The sequence below is a fragment of the Callorhinus ursinus genome, unplaced genomic scaffold (genome assembly GCF_003265705.2).
Source record: "Callorhinus ursinus isolate GAN/ISIS: 27379988/994484 unplaced genomic scaffold, GSC_fseal_2.0 scaffold10, whole genome shotgun sequence".
NCBI classification, from domain to species: Eukaryota; Metazoa; Chordata; class Mammalia; order Carnivora; family Otariidae; genus Callorhinus; species Callorhinus ursinus.
In genome coordinates this window covers 59,670,949-59,692,148 of record NW_027397072.1, presented here as the reverse complement: position 1 = coordinate 59,692,148, position 21,200 = coordinate 59,670,949, and the positions used below count along the sequence as shown (strand labels likewise).

General features: G+C 48.9%; 1 protein-coding gene across 1 annotated transcript in view; it reads left to right on the top strand.

Moving 5' to 3' along the window:
- Positions 1-21,200, top strand: part of EHBP1 (EH domain binding protein 1) — a 715,801-nt gene that overhangs the window by 155,043 nt on the left and 539,558 nt on the right. The window contains exons 4-6 of the mRNA XM_073897641.1: positions 629-679; positions 4,082-4,261; positions 5,314-5,532. The gene's annotated coding sequence lies outside the window, so the exon portion shown is untranslated. The remainder of the gene's footprint in view (positions 1-628; positions 680-4,081; positions 4,262-5,313; positions 5,533-21,200) is intronic.

Below are 21,200 nucleotides of genomic sequence, written 5' to 3'. Positions count from 1 at the left end.
GTAAGCCAGCCTCATCAGAACCTTCCATCCTTTGAAGCTCTAGCCCCCTCCCCCCTTTTGTTAAATTGGTATATACACACTTACCTCTGGTTTTTCAGTGAGTTACCCATTACTCGGTGCTCCTGCACTCAGTGTGTGTGCACACATCATCTTTTCTCCTATTAATCTGCTCCCTACTCTCACGCCTCAAACCTAAGTTGGTAGAGGAAAAGGTTTTCCTCGCAACACTCTCAAATCAAAGAAATCCCCAGGGGCTGTCAAATGGGAAGTTTTGAAGCCCTCCACACTGAGTTTTTGGTCTGGTCAAAGGAACTTAACTTTAAGAGCAACCACCTCTGTAGGGGGGGATGCCCCAGGGATTCACAACCCCTTCAGCCCTGGTGCAGATGGCCAGGTGGCAAAGAAACGCACCTGCTGGGCCTGACGTCACAGCAGGGGCAACTTCTGACTTAGAGAGGCCCCTGTCTCCTGGTCTGTAGCGGCTTTCTTTTGGGTTTTGGACTTATTTAACAAACACTGAGAACTTGCCATGTGCCAGATTCTGTTCTAAGTACTTTACAAATATTAAGTCATTTAATCCTCCTAATGACCCTGTGAGGTAAATGCTCTTGTTGTTGTCATTTTACAGATACGGATCCTAAGGCCCAGAGATGTTGAGCAATTTGCCCAAGGTCACACGGTGAGTGAGTAGCAGAGTAGGGAGTCACACTCAGGTGGTGCTCAGCCCGAAGATGAGAACTGACCCAATGTCTATTCAGTGAGCATTCTGGGCCTCTGGGGTACTTTTGCTTGGCCAGAGCTCCTGGGGCTGGACAGGGTTATGTATCTGAGTTCTCGCTGTGGGCAATCCAGACGTACACATCCAAGCAGGGAACTGTGTCCTGAATAAGCCAGGCCCATTCTTACTAGGGAAAACCATGCGATGTTCATCTTCCAAGGCTAACCTCTGACCTCAAGCCTGGAGGTCAGCCTGAGCACTGTCTTGGGCAGGTCAGTCTCTCCTCTGCTTGTGCTCCTTCCTGCCTCATCACGTTAGCTCCACCGGGTACCTGCGGGGAGGTCTCCACACTTGCCCATCTGCCTAGACCAGTGGTTCTCAACCAAGGGCAATTTTGCCTCCCAGGGGACATGTGGTGATGTCTAAGACATTTCTGATTGTCACGACTAGAAGGCTACTGCTGGCACCTAGAGAGAAGAGGCCTGAGATGCTGCTAAACATTCTAAAATGGATAGGATGACACCTCACTACAGAGGATTACCTCGACCAAAATGTCAATAGTGCAGAGGTTGAGAAACTGACCTGGGCCCATCTCACAATATCCTTAAGGCTGAAGAACCCCGCCCCTGCATACAGACATACAACGATCTGATTCCTGTTACGGTGGGGTAGTCTGGGCCCCCCCTGGGGCTCCGTGCATCCTCACTTCATCTCTTAGAGGCCACAGCAGAACATGAAAGATACAGTTTGTATAGCTGCTACAAGTTCTTGAAGATAAAATACAGATTTTGAGGTATTGACAAATGTAGCTGACATTATTTTGTACCAGGCTCTGTGCTAGGCATTTTATATATTTTGTCTTCTGTAATTCTCCTAAGCCAGTCTTAGAGGCAATTATCATCCCTGTTTCACAGACTGGGAAACTGAGGCTTGACAAGGTTAAGTAACTTGCCCAAGGTCACACAACTAATAAGTGACAGGGCCAGGTTGGTAGCCTGCCCAGGCAGTCTGAATCTAGCACTGATCTACATACGGAGGCAAAGATGAGGTAAGTTTCCAAGGAGAGCCCACCCGATGCCCACCTGAGAGCCCACCTGATGCCTCCCTGGGGACAGAGGGATCAGCCCCCACTGACTCCACAGCAGGGCTGCAGCCAAGACTCTCAGAGCCAGGTGGAGTAGCTGGACCTGCGGTGGCTCTTAAAGAGGAAAGAGCAGGAGTAGAGAGAAGGGAGAGGCGGGTTGGTTTTTGTACTGGGACAGTTAAGAAAGGACCAGCAAGAAAGAGATGGGTAAGGAAGGAGGCCTGGGAGCTATTTATTATTTATTATAGCAAGGGAAAGAATGGGAGGTTTGTTTCTAAGCTATAAATACCCTCCTTTGATCCCTGTGCATATCAGGGATAAATGAGTCACTTAGACCTCAGAAATTAACGATTGTCCTAATTATTACCTCAAATGACCTTCTGGCATTCGTAATTCTGATCACTCCCTGCAAAGGAGCTGTGTCAGAGTTCAGCCAGGTTTGGGGGAGGAGGCAGGACTGGTGTGGGTGAGTTTCTGCGGTGACAGTCTCAGTTTGCAGAGTTGAGATCGGCCTCAGCTCTTAAGGCCAGAGAACAGTTAAAGCCAGACCCCAACTTGGGGGGCCCTGCCCTTCTTGTGTTCGCCTTCAGGGCCCTGGCAAATCCTGAGTCTGCTGAGGCTAAGTGGGGACAGTCTGGAGGTGTTCGAAGCGTCAGGCCCAGCTCAAAGCAAGAGGGCGGTTCCTGCAAAGCTGACATCCACCTTCCGCAGGCCCCTTCCCATTCAGATTCCCGGAAGAGCTTTGAAGTTTCCTCTGTGTTTTCAGAGCCCTGATCCTACTGTACTGGAATTAGCCCGCAGCCCTGCCCCATCCCTGGGGATTGATTCCCCAACTGCAAAAATCTTAGAAAAATACTGCAAGCTCCACCCACCATCCCCAGGCCACTGGCTGCTTTGTCCTTAGGCTAAAATAACAAAGGAGACCTCAGAACCCTCACTAGGGGACATTCTCTCTGCGTTTATAGTTTCTCTGGAGACATTCCGGTGATGACCTCTGGGACCGGATCTGAGGGCAGGAGCTTCCAAGATGTGTGTGTGTGTGTGTGTGTGTGTGTGTTGGGGGGGGGCAGTTGCTGGGGAGAAAGCTGTATGGGTCAGAGTGAGTGAACAAGATTTGACTCTGAAGGCCTCCTAAGGTGCAGGCAGGGTCCAGGGCAGTTACAGCAGGATCCAGAGTGCCTTTCCCATCATGGCCAATGAGCCAAGCACTGCACTTCCCGTAGCCAAGTATCAGCCTCAGGGGATCCTTGTTGTCCCCAGCTTCGCACAAGGTCATCTGCTATCGTCTTGCTCAAGGCCACCAGAGAGTCATGAAGTTAGGATTAAAGAAGAAGGTTGGGGGAGGGGAGAGGAGGAGGGAAGAAGAGGTGGGAGGGAAGAAGGAAGACCCAAGACAGACAGATGGACCGAGACGGAGGAAGAGAGGGAGGAGAGCTAGGAATCCCAAACCAGCGGGATTTGCTTTTCAGAGCAGAGAGTCTGAGCAATGGTGTCATCTTGTGGCTGTGAGGAGAAATTACAACCAGGACAGGGGCACACACTGTCTCTCTCCCTCCCTTTCCCGCTCTGGCCCCCTCTCCACCCCCGCTCTCCCCCCTCCCCTTTTCCTTCTCTCCCTCTCCCTCTCTGTGTGTGTCTCCGTGTGTGTGTGTGTGTGTGTGTCTCTCTCTCTCCCCCCAGCTCTCCCCACCCCATCTCTCCTTCCCACCTGCCCCTCCTCTTCATATTCCAGAGTAAGACTTCTATATGCAAGTTTCTAGAATGGTACTGTCCAAAAGCAGTAGCCACTAGCCACATACGGCAATTTATCCCTAAATGTAAATTAACTAAGTGACATCAAATTTAAAATAGAAAATTCCTCAGTCATGCTAGCCACAAATGTTCACTAGCCCCATGTGACAAGGGGTTCCTGTATTGGACAGCACAGAAATAGAGTATTTCCATTGTTGTAGAAAGTTCTGTTGAACAACGCTGTTATAGAAAGTCCAGAGTTGTCATTGATAGAGAGTTGTAAAAATTCAGAGGAAATATTGTTTAGAGTCTGCTTTCTACCTTCAGAGTATGCACTGGTTCAAGGTTTAGCGAGATTTCCCGAGACTCTTTCCTCCCACTGTTGGGGCGGCAGTGTTGCATTTTAGAAAGACGAGTTGACTGGGTGTCAGATAGACCTGAGCGTGAACCCCAGCTCTGCCACATAAGCCTCTCTGGACCTCAGTTTGCTCATCAGTCAAATAATTCCTCTAGACTTTTCCACTTCTAATCAGGCTGTTCTTTGCCAGGGTTTGGTGAGGGCTGCTGTCAAACCAGGAGGGAGGTGGGCAACAAGCAAGCCCCTGAGTTGTGCCCACCTGTGCTGTCTGCAACTGTGGGGCCACAAGCCGTGGATCTTGGCACTCTCCCTACCCCGACGGATCCCCCAAGCCACTCCAAACCCTGCTCCTCTCCCGCATACCTCTCAGGTGAGTCCCCATCTGCCTAGTGAAAGACAGGTTGTTTGGTGTTTGCCTCAGCCCTAACTTTAAGACTCATTCACTCATTCAACAAATATTTATTGCACTCTTATTATGTGCCAGGCACTGTCCTGAGACTTGGGGACCTGGCTATAAATACAAATGTCTCCATTCTGTGCCTTACATTTTAACTGGGGAGACAAGATGTTGGGCACTTAAATATATCATGTAATGGGGAATAGTAATTAAGTGTGACAAAGGGAAATCAGGCAGGGGGATTGTAAGGGTATTTCTGATAAGGTAATTGATCAGGCAAAACTTGTATAAGCAGGTGACACGTGTGCAGAGGCCTGAGTGATGTGAGGGAGTAAGACAGCGGATATCTGAGGGGAAAAGGAATTATAAATGCAAAGGCTACAAAGGCCCGAAGCCAGCTGTGTGGGTCTTCTCACCAGGGTAAGCAGCTATAGCAGAAGACACACAAATGGTAATCTGGGGGTCTGGGGCCTAGGATCTAAGAAAAGACGGAACATTTATCCCTTTGCTAGCTAGCCCTGTCTTTAGCATCCAAAGATCTCTTTATAGAACTCCACTGGCGGGGGCGCCTGGGTGGCTCAGGCTGTTAGGTGACCGACTCTGGATTTCGGCTCAGGTCATGATCTCAGGGTCTTAGAATGGAGTCCCGAGTCAGGCTCCGTGCTCAGTGCAGAGTCGGCTTGTGATTCCCTCTCTCCCTGTCTCTCTGCCCCTCCCTCCCGGAGCTTGTGCTCGTGCACATGCAAGTGTGCCGTCTCTCTAAAATAATAAATCAACCTTAAAAAGAGAGAGAAAACAAGAAATCCACCTGCTCAAGGCCCACAGAGCATGTGGGAGGCCATGTTCTAGGTTTGGATTCAGGACCTTCTGGCTCCCATCCTTCCGAATATAGAAGCTGATTGTTGATGTGAGGAATCCAACACACTTCACCTTCTGGGCCAGTGTTTTCTTCTTCCAAATTGTTGGGGCTCCCTTTTGTGGCTGATGGGTGATCCCACAACTCTGCCTTTGCTTGTATCAAACAGTCTAGATATCCAACTGAACATCTGCACTAAGACATCAGAGTTGACATTTAAGAAGAACAGTTCTTTGGGAGAGAATGCCCCAGCTTTAGACATCCAGTGACCGGCCAGTCCCTGTTCCAGGCTAAGCCGGCTCGGCCTCTTGCTCATTTCGTGAACAGAGCACCGTTTGCTGGGGTGTTCTGCTCATTTTCCAGCTTGACAACAGAGCACAGTTTGCAGGTATGCTTACTAAATGTCACCTGGAACATTTTTTTGTTGTTGTTTCCGAAGGCTTACATTCTCTCTAGGCAGCCAGCCAGTTGCTTACAAGTGAAACTGCTCCAAAACTAGATTGCTGCTGGGGCCCATTTAGGTTTGCTTTTCCAGCCCATGCGTCAACAAGAATGAGTCAAACGTCTCCTGAGTGGCCTCGAGGTTATTGGACTCAAAAGGTCAGAAATGTCTGCGACAAGAAGTCTGAGGACCTGCTATCTTGTCTCCATGTTCGCATTCAGGATGCCTGTTTTTGGTCTCCTGAAGCCCAGTGAGGCAGCCTGGTGCATGGGCCTGGGTCTTTGCCCAGAGAGCATTTGGTCGTCTTGGTGGCTGATTCAAATAACCTCTATTAAACTTAAAAATAAAACAAGCAAATACAAAAAAAAAAAAAAAAGTCCCCACTTGAGCGTGAGGAAACATATTCACAATGAATTTAGTCTTAGTTTTTGTGGTTTCAGCAGCCGCCTTATTTGGGTGTGTTCTTGACAGTTGATGGTTTCAGAGCGTTCTTTTTTTTTTTTAAGATTTTATTTATTTATTTGAGAGATGGTGAGAGAGAGAGAGAGAACACATGAGAGGGGGGAGGGTCAGAGGGAGAAGCAGACTCCCTGCCGAGCAGGGAGCCCGATGCGGGACTCGATCCGGGGACTCCAGGATCATGACCTGAGCCGAAGGCAGTCAATAAACCAACTGAGCCACCCAGGCGCCCTCAGAGGGTTCTATGCCAAAGGAAGTGCTCTGATGAGAAAGTGTAACTTGGTCCTTGAAACACTCTCGGTGTAGGAAACTGACTGCAGCTTCACGCTCTTGCCCCTGGCTCTTCAGGGTCAGTGTCTGTTGCTCAGGCAAGTTTGTCCAGTGAGTTTGCTCAGCTAATAGTAGGGCTCCCCGGGGACACCTGCCTGGCTTGGGGATAGCTCTGTGGGAAGGTACATTCTGTAGCTGAGCCTGTCCCCGCACCTTTGTATAGGGAGGGGGGTCGATCACCACTGCCTTGAAGCTGATGCAGTCTGTGCCTCCGTCAGAAGCCGCGATAGACTCACCTAAAGTAAAATCATTGGCAACGAGGGCCAAGAACGACTTAGCTGTCCTCCCCCTGCTTCAAGAAACAGGCCTGCCACGGCCACCACTCCGGAGAGAGTCACAAGGGCATTTGCCTCTGTGTGGTTCTCAGTTTTAGGAAGATGCGACTGGGGGCCGGACTAGGACTGGCAGTGTTGGCAAGGGCTCAGAGCAAGGATGCCTGGGGGCTGCTGGTGGGATGGTAAATCTGTGAAACATTTCAGGAGGCCAGGTGGGCAATATATATCATGCCCACTTCAGGCCTGGCTCATTGTTAGTTATCAGTTACTGTTAATTTTTAAGATTGACCCCTTTCCATTCTCAAAAACATCCCACTTTGCAGGACAATTGATATGACTGGTACCCAGCCTTTGGGGTACCTTTAGGAAATGGATCCTAAGAAAGTATATAAAGATGCAGCTTTAGGAATATTTGCCACAGGGTTATTAGCTATAAAAAAAAAGTTGGCGATAAATTATGTGTCTTACAACAGAATTAACTAAGTTAAATAAATTATAGTACATCCACAGTGTAGAATCCTAGATAGCCATTACAAAATGGAATATAGCAAAATATTAAATAGCATGGAAATATATGCCTCCTAATCCCCAGAGTCTGTGAATATGTAAGGTTACATGACAAAAGGGAATTAAGTTGAAGCTGATGTTAAACAACTGACCCGGAGAAAGGGAGATTATCCTAGATAATCCGGGTGGACCCAGTGTAATCACAGCAGTCTTTAAATGTGGAGGGGGCGGGGCAGGCACAGGAGAATGGTGCCCTATGAGAAAGACTCCACCAGGCATTGCAGATGGAAGGGGACCAGGAGCCCAGAAATGCTGGCAACTCCTAGAAGCTGGAAAAGGTAAGAAAATGGGTTCTCTCCTTGAGCCTCCAAAAAAGGAATGGGGCCTTCCTGACACCTTGATTTTAGCCCAGTGAGAACCACTTTGGACTTCTGCCCTACAAAACTAGAAGATGATAAATTTGGATTGTTTTAATCCACTGAGGTTGTGGTAGTTTGTTACAGCAGCAATAGGAAACTAATATAATGAATTTCTTTTTAAATAATAATAAAAAAGAGATGGTGATAATAAAAGTCACTTAAAAGAAAGGATTGGAGGGGCACATAGGTGGCTTAGTCGGTTGGGCATCTAAGTAAAATCTTAAAATAAAAGGAAGGATTAGAAATCATTCTTTGTAATTTAACCCAACAGCCATGCTAGGAGGAAGCCTGGCATAGTCTTCTTCCTACAAAAATATCTGGAGGAGGAACTCCAAGCTGGTTGCTGTTTTGTTATTAGTAGAAAATAACAATCCAAGGGATAAGTAAATGAGCTGACCAGCCAGCAGCCTGAGGATTGTCCTACAACGGTGCATAATTAATTGCATAAAATGGAGCAAGAACAATCAGTACTATGGGTCCAGAGGAGGGAGAACCAGGGAGCTGTGGCTTTTGAGAATTCTGGGACTGGGAAAGGAATTGAACTTGAAAGGAAACCCCTTCCAAGTAAGTGGAAACTGCCAGGTTGTTCTGCTTGTTTGCACTAGGAAATCCCATACTGGCATCAATAAATAGAAGAGGGTGATGGCTTTTCCAACCCCACCCAGCAGCAGGGAGCTGAGCATGTTGGCAGTCTGGCCCATTCTGAACTGTTCACTGGAACGACCTACTCAGGTTGGAGAGTTGCAGAGGACTCTCTCCTAAATAAAATACTTGCCTGTTTGCTTTGAAGGAGCTCTTAGGGAAACCCCAGACTCTGAGCAAAGGCTGCAGAGAATAAGGTATCTGAAAATGAAAGCACCATTTTTTTTTTCTTTGCTAGAGGGTCCAAAACCACCACCTCTTTGATTTAATCTGTTGTAAAGACTCCCTTTCTGTAGCAGATAGGGCTCTCTGGAAGCAGGTGCTGAGCTGGGGTTTGGCGAGCAGGACATTCATTAGGGATAAACACCTGTGAAGGTCAGGGAGTAGAAGCAGGATTGGGCACAGAGGGTGGTGATGCTGACAGGCAGTCCTGACAAAGCTGAGCCCACGGGCATATGTGGCCCATTAGAGTGGCTGGTGGGGGAATGCCGTAGCCAGCTTTTTTTTTTCTTTTAAAGATTTTATTTATTTGTCAGAGAAAGAGAGAGCACAAGCAGAGGGAGAAGCAGGCTCCCCGCCGAACAAGTAGCCCCATGCAGGACTCGATCCCAGGACCCCGGAATCATGATCTGAGCCGAAGGCAGACGCTTAACCAACTGAGCCACCCAGGCGTCCCAGTGGGCAGCTTTTAGACACCCTACCCGTGACCAGTGGTTTCTGTGAGGCAGCTCTCGGCCAGCCCCAACCAGCTGGAGGCTGTGTGCTGACTACAGCAAGTCCTTTTTTGAGAGGCAGTCAGGATGGCACATCTCTGTGTCAACTGCACCATCCCCCTAGTGGACCTTGTTCTGCTTATTGGCCAGAACCCATAGTCCTGCTAACCTGGTGGGTGCAAGAGGGACTTGGCTAATTTGCAGGCTCCAGAGAGCAGAGATTACACAATTGGGGAAATATGCCAAGGAGGCTGAAATTCAGCTCTGAACAAAGAATTTGATAAGAGAGCATGACTATTTACAATGGGACAGAACCCTCCAGAGGTCCTGAGGCTCTAGAATAGTCAGAGCTTGGGAATTTGTGACTGGATGGAGAAGGGATTTCTACGTTGAGCCAGAAAGTGGACAGGTTGCTTCTAAGGCTGCTTATGTCCCTGGGGGGGGTGGAGTATGTGTGGTTAATGGGGCCACCTCAGGTTCTGCCTCAGGGGGGCTGCTCTTGGCCATCTGTGGCTCTGTCTACTGGTGTCATCTCTGGGGCTGACATCCACCTTCTTGTCATGTCTGCTTCCAGAAGTTTGCCACAGACCAGGTTGCCCTTGGTCCCAGAGGGGGCCCAAATCCAGCTCGGAGAATTCCTACAGGCTGGTCCCTTTGGATTACCCACCTCCGGTTCCCCCTCCTCTGGTCCCACTTGCTTGGATTCCAGTCTGAGTTCCTCCTTCCCATTTTGGCCTTTTTGGATTTGCTGGCATGTCCCCCCTCCCTCCAGGACCTGGCTCTGCTGCCCGGCTCTCAGCGCATGCCCTGTGGCTCTGGACACAGTATTTCCTCTCTCGATCAAGTGCCCAAGACCTCATTTACATACCCAGTCCTGTCCCGGAGGCAAGATCAGTCAGTAACAAGTGCTAAACAAGTCCCTTGGTGAATGGGTCTTCCTTTTATTTGCTCAAGCCATACCTGCCACAAATTCTAGAAGGGACTGCCTTTTCCTAGTATTTCAGAATTTGATGAACAAGTCGTGTTTATATTCGTGCTGCTCATTATTTCATATGTATGTTTAAAAACCTTCGTATGTCATCTATGCAAAATGATATGCATCAGGTACATGTCACCACATCTGAGTGCCAAACCACCACCTGTTTAAGAACTAGAAATGGATCAGTACCTTTTGAGGTTCCCTGTCGTCCCCGGTCTCACTGAGGTGGTGCAGGGGACCCATCTGGATTCCAGGGCCATCATTTCTTTATTGCTTTTTACAATGTTACAGCCTATGTATGCATTCCTATGCAATATGCTATGTGCTTCTGCTAGTTTTTAAAAATTCACATAAATAGAACTTACCGTATGATTCTTCTGTGATGCTTCCTTTCACTCAATATTATGTTTTCGAGATCCAGCCCTGCTGTGGCATGAGATTTTATATTTCAGTCAGGCCCCTCATCAGTCTTCATCTTTCCTGTAACCCCACAGGCGAACGGTTCTTGGGCTCTCAGTTTGTCTGAAAGACAAACCCCCCTCTTTTCTCATTACCTTCCTCTCGTCTCCTCCTTTGCATCTTCCTCTATAACCTCCTTCAAGGGCAAAGTCCACCCTCCACCACACCCACCCATGCACCTCTGCATAGGGTTTCTGGAGACAAATACGTGACCATTGCACTCGTGCGGACGTGGTTTAATGATTGTGATTCTTTTACTTTGCTGAAATCTGGACCCTGGGACAGAAATGAGTTTTCTCTTCCTGCTCTAGGAAAGTGAAGCATGTTGAATTTATTGCTATTGGACTGGGCAGGAAATGTTTTGCAAACTTCAGTAAGCACAAGAATTACCTGGGGGTCTGATGGGAGCTTGTTAATTAGGGAGATTGATGGACCCCCATTCCCCAGAGGTTCAGAACCAGATGATGGGATTATCCGGGTGGGGCCCAGGAATCTGTGTGTTAGCAAACAACCCCCTCTCTGCCCAGCAAGTCTGATGCAGACTATCTTTGGCTACTCTTTCAGCAAAGAGTAGCCTCTGCCCCAGCCAGAATCAGGAGCGCTTGACCTAAAATACTATCAACCTCCAAGCATTTCTCTTAGCCAGTCAATGAAGGCCTGTCGCCTGCACTTTCAACGCTGGGCCTGAGTAGAAATCTTCACTGAGGCTTGAAGTTCTGGCAAGGACTGTTCTCTCAGAAAGGTCAGGTTCCAGAACTGGTCATCTGAAACCTGCTGCCTCTGTCCAGTGTTCAGTCTCACAGACACTGTTGCATTTCCATACAGAAAGCTGGAAGAAGTGGTCAAGGCTTGCTGCTGACACATGAGATGGCTCAGCCACCGGCCTGACACCAGGAGTCCATAGGGCTGGGCCACGAGTGGGATAGTGGTGGCAACGGCAGTGGCACGAGCCAAGCCCACAGGCCACCCTGGAGCCAGCAGGTGCAGGTCGACCTGAGCCACTCTAGGCCTCACTAAGGCATTTGCCTTCTCTCCATCTTGGCCAGCCTGGGAGAGACAATTAGCGCTACACATCTTTGGCAGCATCTGTGGATTGTGGGCACCCTGTCTGCACTCCCCTATAGAACACAGATCTTGGCCAGTGGCCACACTTAGGTCACCAGTCACGCTTGTTGGGGAAGAAGCCGTGTAGTCCACTAGGGCACATTGCAGGGATTCCTGGGAAGCAGCTGGACTGTTCTTTCCCAACCTAACGAAATGGAAAACAAAGGTTTTGAGCCCAGGGCAGTAGAGAGGTCCTAGGTGGTACCAGGGGATCCCAGGACATCTGTTGGTCTTTGACTGATGGAACTGAGGGAGAGATGGGGACATCATTCAGTTAATGAGCCAGGCTCTGCAGGGTATTGAGGCCTTGGTGATGAACAAAAGGCACGGGGTGGGGGTGGAGTCCCTGGCCTCATATTGCTCTATGTAAGTAAATCATTGCAGGTATGTGCAAACTGAAATATTTGCTAGGTCGCTGGGGAATGCCAAGGGGTGGGAGGGAGGTTATGAACTTGACTTTGATAGTCAAGGAATGCTTCAGAGGAGGAGACACACTGGATCTTAAAGGATGAGTGGGAGTCTGAAAGTTAGGAGAGGGCATTTCAGGCAAAGGAGTGGTCAAGGTCAAAGGCTCAAGATGTTCAAGCAGGCTTCAGATGATTGCACTTATGGGAGGTGCCTAAAGTAGTCCACCTCCTAGAGACGGAGAGTAGCAGGGAGGGCGCCAGGGGCAGAGACAAGGAGGAAATGGGGAGTTAGGGTTTTGTGGGTACAGCTTTTTCATCAGCTTTGCAAGATGAAAAGAATTCTGTGGGTGGGGGTGGTGGTGGTTGCATAACAACGCGAGTGTACTTAATGCCCCTGAATGAACAATGTGCCACTTAAACACGGTTAAGATAGAATATATATAAAAATGGCACCTGAGAGCACTGGGACTTTAAAAGCTCTCCTGGCTGAAAATGTTGCCCAATAGAGTTTCTCAGAGTGATAATTATTGGTGATAGTCAACAAATTGAGTCCTAGCTACTGATTCTTTATATTAAATTCTTCATGTTAAAAAAGCTAAAAGAAAGTTTTTGATAATGATAAAAGTTATACTGATTTCTAAAAACCAAAGTTTTTATTTTTAAGATTTATTTATTTATTTTTTGACAGAGAGAGAGAGAGAGCACACGAGCCGGGGGAGTGGGAGAGAGAGAGAAGCAGGCTCCTCGCTGAGCCAGGAGCCTGATGTAGGGCTTGATCCCAGGACCCCAGGATCATGATCTGAGCCGAAGGCAGATGCTTAACTGCTGAGCCACCCAGGTGCCCCAAAAAACCAAAGTTGTTTTTGAATAATCTTTTCTAAGCAGGAAAACTACACACAAGGGCTCCCCAAAGTCACTTTGGACATACAATATTACCATAAGCAAGTGAGGGTTCCAGGGCTCCAAGCAAGGCATGGCAGAATGGATGGAGGGGATGTGGGTGTAGACAGCAGGTGTCAGGTAGGTAGAACAGCTTTGGAAAGCAAGGGAGAGTCCTGGGTGGCCAGGATGGCTCATGGCATGAGGCTTGCCAAGACCAGGGTAGATGGGGGTACTGTTAAGCTCTGGAAGAAGGAGCAGAGGTGTGGGGAAGGGGTTCTACGTGTTAGGTGGAAACCAGCCCGCTACTCAGGCATGGTATTCAGGGACCTCAGGGTGGAGCTAAGGACTTGAGAATATGGGGCATGGATGGCGATAAAAGTGCTGTATGCTATAGAGATGAGCCTGAGAGAAGTGTAGAGGGAGGAGCGACCGTGACGAAGGACATAACTCTGAGGAGTGCCAACCCTTTCGGGGGGCAGAGCCTGAGCTGACAAGATCCACTTAGATGATACAGTTTCAGGGTCCTAGGATACCTTTGCATCCCTCACCCCAATCCCATCCCCATAACTTCTCCAGAGTTTCCCCATACCTGGAGCTCTTCAACTCAGGAAAAGTGTGACCATGAGGGGCACCTGGGTGGCTCAGTCAGTTAAGCGTCTGCCTTTGGCTCAGGTCGTGCTGTCCCAATCAGAGGCCCAGGCAGTTATGGTTGGAGAGGTGACCTAAGGGCTGAGATCATACAAAGGCGCCAACAGCTGATGCCCCTGGTTTCCTGCTAGCATGTTCCAGTGTGAGAGGAGAGCATCCAGGGGTCTCCGAGGAGAGCTCATGGATGAGGGGCACTGGGCAGGGAGGAAGGGGCACAAGGGCCTCTTTGGTCAATTTGCAGATCCATCTTGTTTTCACTCCGGAGAACTCCCCAGCCTTAGCCCTGCCCAGTCTGGGTGACGAGATTGCTGAGAAGTAAGTGAGGACGAGTCTGTAGGCTTGTCTTCTCTGCTTTCAGCCTCTGGCGAGGGCTGGCGGGGTTGGGGTGGGGAACGAAGTGACTGCATTAGCTTTGCCATGATCCGCCCCCCCCCCAGTACTGATTAAATCCAGCTGTCGTGGAGCACCCTGCCCTTTACTGCACAATGCAGAACAGGTGCCTCATTAGTGCCCCCCCACCCAAGGCCAAGGATGCCCAAAAGGAAGAGGTCGTGGAGGCTGTGTCTGCCCTCAGGCCCCTGCTGCTTGGAGAGGGAGGGCAGCCTGGTCAGAAGAGGGCCCCTGCCTTATTCGCCTCCGTTTCCCTCTCTGGCCTGATGGCTGGAATTGAAGTTCCACAGGGGCCACATCCACAGTCAGGTTTCAGGTCCAGCTCCACATCAGGCCTCACTCTCAGGTCCTGCGAGAAGGTGGCGAATATGCAGGGATATCCAGTTCCCGGTCCGGGGAGAGCCCGCCTGCCACCCAGCTGCTCATAGGGAGCCTGGGGGGAAGGGGCCATCCAGGAGTGGGTGGCCCACAGCTGTGCGCATGGGGGGGTTGCTGGCCTCAGACCGCCAAACAGCATATCAGCAACTTGTTCAGAGCCTCCTTGGGTTCCCCCAGGCAAGGGGGTGAAGCAGAGGGGAAGGTTCCTGGGGCTGTGTGCTAGGTAAATAAGCGGGGAGGTAAGGCAGTAGGGGGCCGTTCTTCCCCTGGAAGTGAAGCTCCCTCAGGGCCAAAGTCATTTGCTACTATAGCTGCTTAGTTACTAGCAGCAAACTAGCTGGGCAGTGGCCTCCCCTGGGGAGATGCTTGAAGAACATGCCGAAATGGCCATCCAGCCCTCCAAAGGGCTCACTTTACTGGAAGCTGAGCCCTGGCAGTCTACACATCTCCTGGGGCAGGCGATTAAGCAAGTCACCGCAGCCAGCCCAGGTTCAAGGGGAGAAGGGTTAGACTCCACCTTTCAATGGTGGAGTGGCAAAATTTTTATGGCCATCTTTAGTTACCACACTGTGTATCCTGGATCTGTGGTTGCATGTTTTTCATCTGCTTAAGAAAACTTGTAACCATTTGCTCAGATATTTCTTTTCCTCCATTCTCTACTTGTTTCTTCTGGAACTCCAATTAGATATCTAAGACTCTCTCTCTCTCGTTTTTTAACTAATCTCTACAACCTACGTGGGGCTCAAACTCATGACCTGAGAGCAAGAGTTGCATGCTCTTCTGACTGAGCCAGCCAGGTGCCCCTAAATATCTAAGACTCTCTTAACTTCTCTCATATTTTCATGTCTTTGTCTCTGTGCTGTATCAGGTGCTTTATTAGGTTCAGGAGTAGTTTTTTTTCTGACATTTTATTATTTTTCAAACATACAACCAAATTAAAAGACCTCTGCTGTAAATAGCCATATACCCACTACCTGCCTTCTACTATTGACATTTTACCGTACTTTATCATATCCGTCCTTCCATCTATCTATCCATCTATTCATCTTATTGTTTGGATGAATTTCAAGTATGTTGCAGACATCAGTAGTCATGGAATTTTATTTCAATTATTCATTTCTATAAGTTCACTTATTTTTCTGCCCATTTATTCCCAGTAGGTCTTTTTTTAAGATTTATTTTTTTTATTTTAGAGAGAGAGCAAGAGTAGGGGGAGGGGCAGAGGGAGAGAACCTCAAGCAGACTCCCTGCTGAGCACAGAGCCTGACCCCGGACTCCATCTCACAACCCTGAGATCATGAGCTGAGCCAAAATCAAGAGTCAGCCACTTAACCAACTGAGCCACCCTGGCGCCCTTTCTTTTTTTCTTTCTTTCTTTCTTTCTTTCTTTCTTTCTTCCTTTCTTTCTTCCTTTCTTTCTTTCTTTCTTTCTTTCTGGGGTGTGAGGGGCAGGGGGAGAGGGAGAGAGTGTTAAGCAGGCTCCATGCCCAACGCAGAGCCTGATACAGTGCTCCATCTCACAACCCTGAGATCATGATCCGAGCCAAAATCAAGAATCAGATGTTTAACCAACTGAGCCACTCAGGCACCCCATGATTATGTTCTTTATTTCTTTAAACATTGTCCCATATATCTGTCTTTATCTGATAATTCCAAGAAGTCTTTGAGTATAAGTTGTTTTTTTGTCTCTTGCTAGAAGTGCTTGATCATAAACTATGCTTCACTAATGATAGCTATAAGCCACATGTGGCCATTTATATTTTAATAAATTAAAGTTAAATTTTAAAAATTCAGTTCCTCCATCACATAAGCCACATTTCATGTTCTCAATGGCCACATGTATCTAGTAGCCACTGCATAGGGCAAGACAGGTTATAGAATATTTGCAGCACTCATGTAAATGAATGGGCCTGGCTATATTCAAGTATAGCTTTATTTACAAAAGCAGGTAGCAGCTGGACCTGTCCTACGGGCTATAGTTTGTGGACCACTGCTCTAAGCCTAAACTGGAATGCTTGCTTTCAATGAGGACGCTCTTTTGTTTGTAGGCTGATAGGCTCCAAGCTGGAAGCACACCAGCTCCCCTAGGGCTCTCCTCATGGCAGGAGTCCCAGACTCATGTCCCCATCTTGCTGCTGTCCCAGGCCTTCATATCCATAACCATCGTTGGGTCAGCATGTCTGGCCTCTCCGCTGAACGCCCTGGAGCTGCAATCCAAACTTTCTGCAGATCTCTGCAGAATTCCATTTGAACTCCATCCTGGTTTTCTTTGGAGAGTCAGGCAGGGAAGGGGTACATAGGGCCCTCCTCCTTGGAAATGAGGAATTTGGTGTAGGTACTACTCATGATCTGGTTCTGTACAGGGAGAGTCCTTTAGATGTCCCAGTCACCCAGAGTGCCAGAAGCAGGTACTCTGTCACAGTATTTTCTTGCCATGTCTGCTTAAACTTGACAGTTCTTTTTTTTTTTTTTTAAAGATTTTTATTTATTTATTTGACAGAGAGAGACACAGCGAGAGAGGGAACACAAGCAGGGGGAGGGGCAGAGGGAGAAGCAGGCTTCCTGCCGAGCAGGGAGCCCGATGCGGGGCTCGATCCCAGGACCCTGGGATCATGACCTGAGCAGAAGGCAGCCACTTAACCGACTGAGCCACCCAGGCGCCCTAAACTTGACAGTTCTAACTTTTGCAGAATTGAATAAAACTCCCAGTCTCTCGAGGGACCTCCGGCTATAGCCAGCTTTCTTCAGGTGCTCCGCCTCAGCGCTGCCTGGCTGTCTGGGGGTTCCGTCTTGGAGTGCTTACACCTGGTTCGCTGCAGGGTAGACAGGGGCTTTCACAGAACCTAGATGTTGGGCCCTTGCCTATTCGCTCACAGCTGCTCAGTTCCAGGGTTCGTGGCACTGGTCTCCGAGAACTGAGGCCACGGTGAAAGGCTCCAGGGCAGGGGAACGTGACAGGGGCAGCAGAAAGGAAGAGACCAATGGTAGATGAATAAGGGGAGTCTTTGTTTGTTTGTTTTTTAAAAAATTTTATTTATTTATTTGAGAGAGCACTAGAGAGCAAGAGCAAGCAGGAGTGGGGGGCAGAGGGTTGGGGAGAAGCAGGCTCTCTGCTGAGGAGGGAGCCAGACTTGGGACTCGATCCCAGGACCCTAGGATCATGACCTGAGCTGAGGGCAGAAGCTTAACCAACTGAACCACCCAGGCGCCCAAGGGGAGTCTTTGTTGATTCGCATGCAACCCAGCGGGTGAGAAGCTGCATCAGGCTGGTAGAAGACCCCTTAAGGGCCTCTTAGAGACCTTGCCGGGTATTCCAGGTGTGTCAGCATTGCCTTACTCACCGATAAACCACGGATTGGATAGTCCGCTTCCCTCATCACCTTCCTGCGGCTGGGGCAGGGTGGGAAGCGAGCGCACATCCCCTGCGATCTCCGCCTCCCTCCCCGGGAGCAGAGGCTGGGGGGCTGCAGGACCACACGGCGTCCAGCAGGCAGCTGAGTGTGCTGTGGGGCAGTATCCCCTGGGAGGCGGCCAGTTTCTAGAATCAGGTGCTCACAGGAGGGTGTTAGAGACAAATCGCTGACAGCCAGATGCAACATGACAAATGCCGTGTGACTACTGTCGGGGTGCAAGGACTCACAGGGCACTGTGGTCAACCAGAGATGGGAGGAGTCATGGGGAAGTAGGTGGGAAGTTTCCAGAGGTGGTGACACAGGAGCTGAGAGCCTTCTGAGAAGTCAGTAGTTTTGTCCCTTAAGCATAGCCCAAGGTGGGTCTTCTGTCTGGGGTGAATAGGGTTGCATTTATAGTGCTCTTCTCTCTGACTTGTTAGCTGGGTCTTCTACCACCTGGTTCCTTCCTACTCCCTTTCCCTTCATTCCTTCCTCCCTAGAGGTGGCACAACACATCAGAGTAGTGTATGTTTCGGTCCAAGCCAAAGGTGCCGTGTGGTTCTGAGGGACCCATTTGGGGGGTTTTGGTTGCCACAGAAGCTGTCCAGCCACCTGCCAAACGTCCGGTGCAGCTGGACCACCTGGCCTGGGCCCGACAGATATACTGTCATTTATATCCCTGGATTGTGGCCGTGAGGACTGCTGAGAGCCAGGACAAGGTCATGGTCCAGGGAGTCTCCTCGACTGAGGAAATGAAGCCCTCTCATGTGTGCAGACACTTTGGGAGTCTGATGTTTGGCACATGGGACCGGCTGTCTGTGTGATGCTACTCTCCAGGACACTGGCCTCCATGCCCACCAGCAGTGCATCCAAGGCCAGTACTCTGTCTTTGCTGAGCCCAGGAGAGAATCCCCTGCAAGCAGAGAATCCCCTGGTAGTGAGCAGCCTCCTTCTGGCCTGGCCCCAAAGTGGCGGCTAGAAACCATCTCAGACCCGAGTGTCACCCACATGGGTCTGGGAAGCAGAAGGGCAGAGAGGTTCAGGGACTGCTGGGATGAGGGATGAGGAAGCCATAGGGCCTAAAGGGCATCTGTCCCCCTTTCCCTTATACCTGATGGAGAAGAAGAGTTTTTGTTCATAGATGAAACCTTCATAGTCCCAAGGCTACAGCTAAGCAAGGCATGGAATGGAGGAAGGGGTCTAACAAATGCCCTACTCACTACTGCTTTCTGGAAGCCCAAATTGCAGAGTAAACCTGTAGTGGATGGTTTGGTGAACTGTCCACTGCCAGCCCCTTCCGAACGGCCCTCCAAGTCCTCGCGGTTCTTTCCAAGCAAGGAGAAGACAGCGTCGGGGTCTACAGCTGCCCTTGAAAAGAAAGCTAGAGAAATGGCTCAGATGTTGTACAGGGTGACCATGGGAGACAGCCTGGACTCCTCACCTGAGCCCTGGCAGAGCAGATCTCTCCAAGAGGATCCCCTGGATTGGGGAAGTACTGAGGAAGTCAGGATTGAGCCTCTGACCCATCCAGGACCCTCCACCAGCTGGCCACCACCAGGCCACACCTTCAGGTTGGAAGGGGGAGAGTACCAAATACCAGGTTGTCCCCCAGCCCCATGGCCTGCTCTGTGGGGCTGCAGGTAATCCCTCAGCAGTCCTGATCCCAAGCAAGGTGAGGACACAAGGTACAAACCCCCAGTGTTTCCTTCCCCTGCTGAGTGGTGAAGAATTCTACCACTGATGGCCTTTTCATCTCAACCCTGATTATGGACAGCAGCACGTGGGAAGGATTGGCAACAGGGGGCTGCCATCCTGTTGTGCAGGATCATGGAGGGTTACTCAAAGTACTGAAACCTCAAGTTGGGTTGTGGAAGTTTTGGAATTTCCAGGCTTAATCTGAATAGCAGCATGGCCCTGGGGCCATTGTCTGAGAGCCATTCCCCAGTCTAGCATAAACACAAACGTAAATACAAGTGACAAGAGTGTGGTTCAGGTCAGGTCAGGGGTAAAAGTCCCAAAGAGGCTTGTGAGACTGAAGCCTTATCGGTGGGCTTTGTCGATAGGGATTTCTTCTCTCCTCTTTCTGGCAGATGTCTTAGAGTGATGGTTAAGTCAGAGCACCTCAAAGAGAATTTGAGTGGGGGCTCTTTCAAAGTGTTAAAATCTGTGGTGAGAGAAACTGAGCAGGAGGTAAGTTGAGAACTGGACTAAGTACCTATGCACCCACGGACCCTTCTTGTTCTAGTGATGAGGTCAGCAGTCCCTGGTGGGGGTCCCCACCCCTGTACATTTGCATTTTCTCTTTCTTCCTCTCCCTACTCCACCCTCCTTTCCCCTCTCCACCGCCCTCCCTCTCCCTCCTCCCTTGTCTCCCTCTCCTGGCTTTTGGCCTTTACCCAGGTGGAAACTGTCCTCTATACCCTGACTTGCTGGTCTGCCTTCCAGCGGGGATCAGGGAACACAGCTGAGGGGCAATGGGCATGCAAGAGGGATGGCAGACTGGGGTGTAGGTGATTGGGCTCTAGTCCCAGCTGAGTCCCTAAGAGAGTTTTGGACAAAGTCCCCATTCCAGATCTGTTTTCTTAGCTTTATAAAGTCCACGAAGGTGCTAGTTCTAAAAGTTTCTAACTTGCTGAGCCCTAATTGACTGGGATACTACTATTTGCATTATTGCCGGATCTCTGAACTGGTTGCTGCGCTGTTCAGGGGAAGGACCATAGCTACTTAAATGGTACAAAGGAGCACCTGTCCCACACTCCTGGTGTCCTCAGAGTTCAGATGGATACAATCTTAGGCTCTTAACAAGCATCAGTAATTGTGGTAACTCTGCTTCCCCTCAACGTTCACCTTAAGTTGACAATAGGATTCTTCCTCAAACTAATTTTCTTCCTGTAAAAACATTTGGCATAATTTCTGTGCCTCAGTTTCCTCTTCTATAAAATGGGAATAACAGTACTTAACTTCCTAAGATTGTTATGAATATTAAATGAGTTAATACAAAGAGCTTAGAACAGTTCATGGCATGTAGTAATAGTCTAGCAAGTATTAACGGTTATGAGACATTGCTTAGAGGGCTCTAAATTATCATGCACCTTCTGGAAAACAGGGTAACAGACATAACAAGAGCTCAAAACAAATGGGTCTCAGGCCCACATAGCCCACTTCTAGAAATCCCAGAAAGATAGAACTTGGACAACTCATATACCATTATGTTTATCACAGGATTATTATAATAAAAGTTAGAAATATGAGTAATGAACAAGATCAAATAAATTATGGTACCCTCTACTTGACTCCTTTCTAGCCATTAAAAGACTATGACAATACAAATTTCTGAAAATATACAAACCTGTATGCATATAGCATAACTACATGTGAAAATAGCCTATGTATGTGGGCGATGTAGCATTGTGGGTTTTCCTTTTTCTTTGAAAAAGAAGGAGATCTGTAGCAAATGCTACAGATAGACAAAAAGTAGGAACATAAGATAATAAGTTTCTTTCCTTTTTCAGGAAGACTTGACTTTAATGATAATTGTCAGTTAGCAGTTCTTTTCTGGAATTAGTGGCCTTTAACTTCTGTTTATTTATTTATTTATTTATTTATTTATTTATTTATTTATTTATTTAT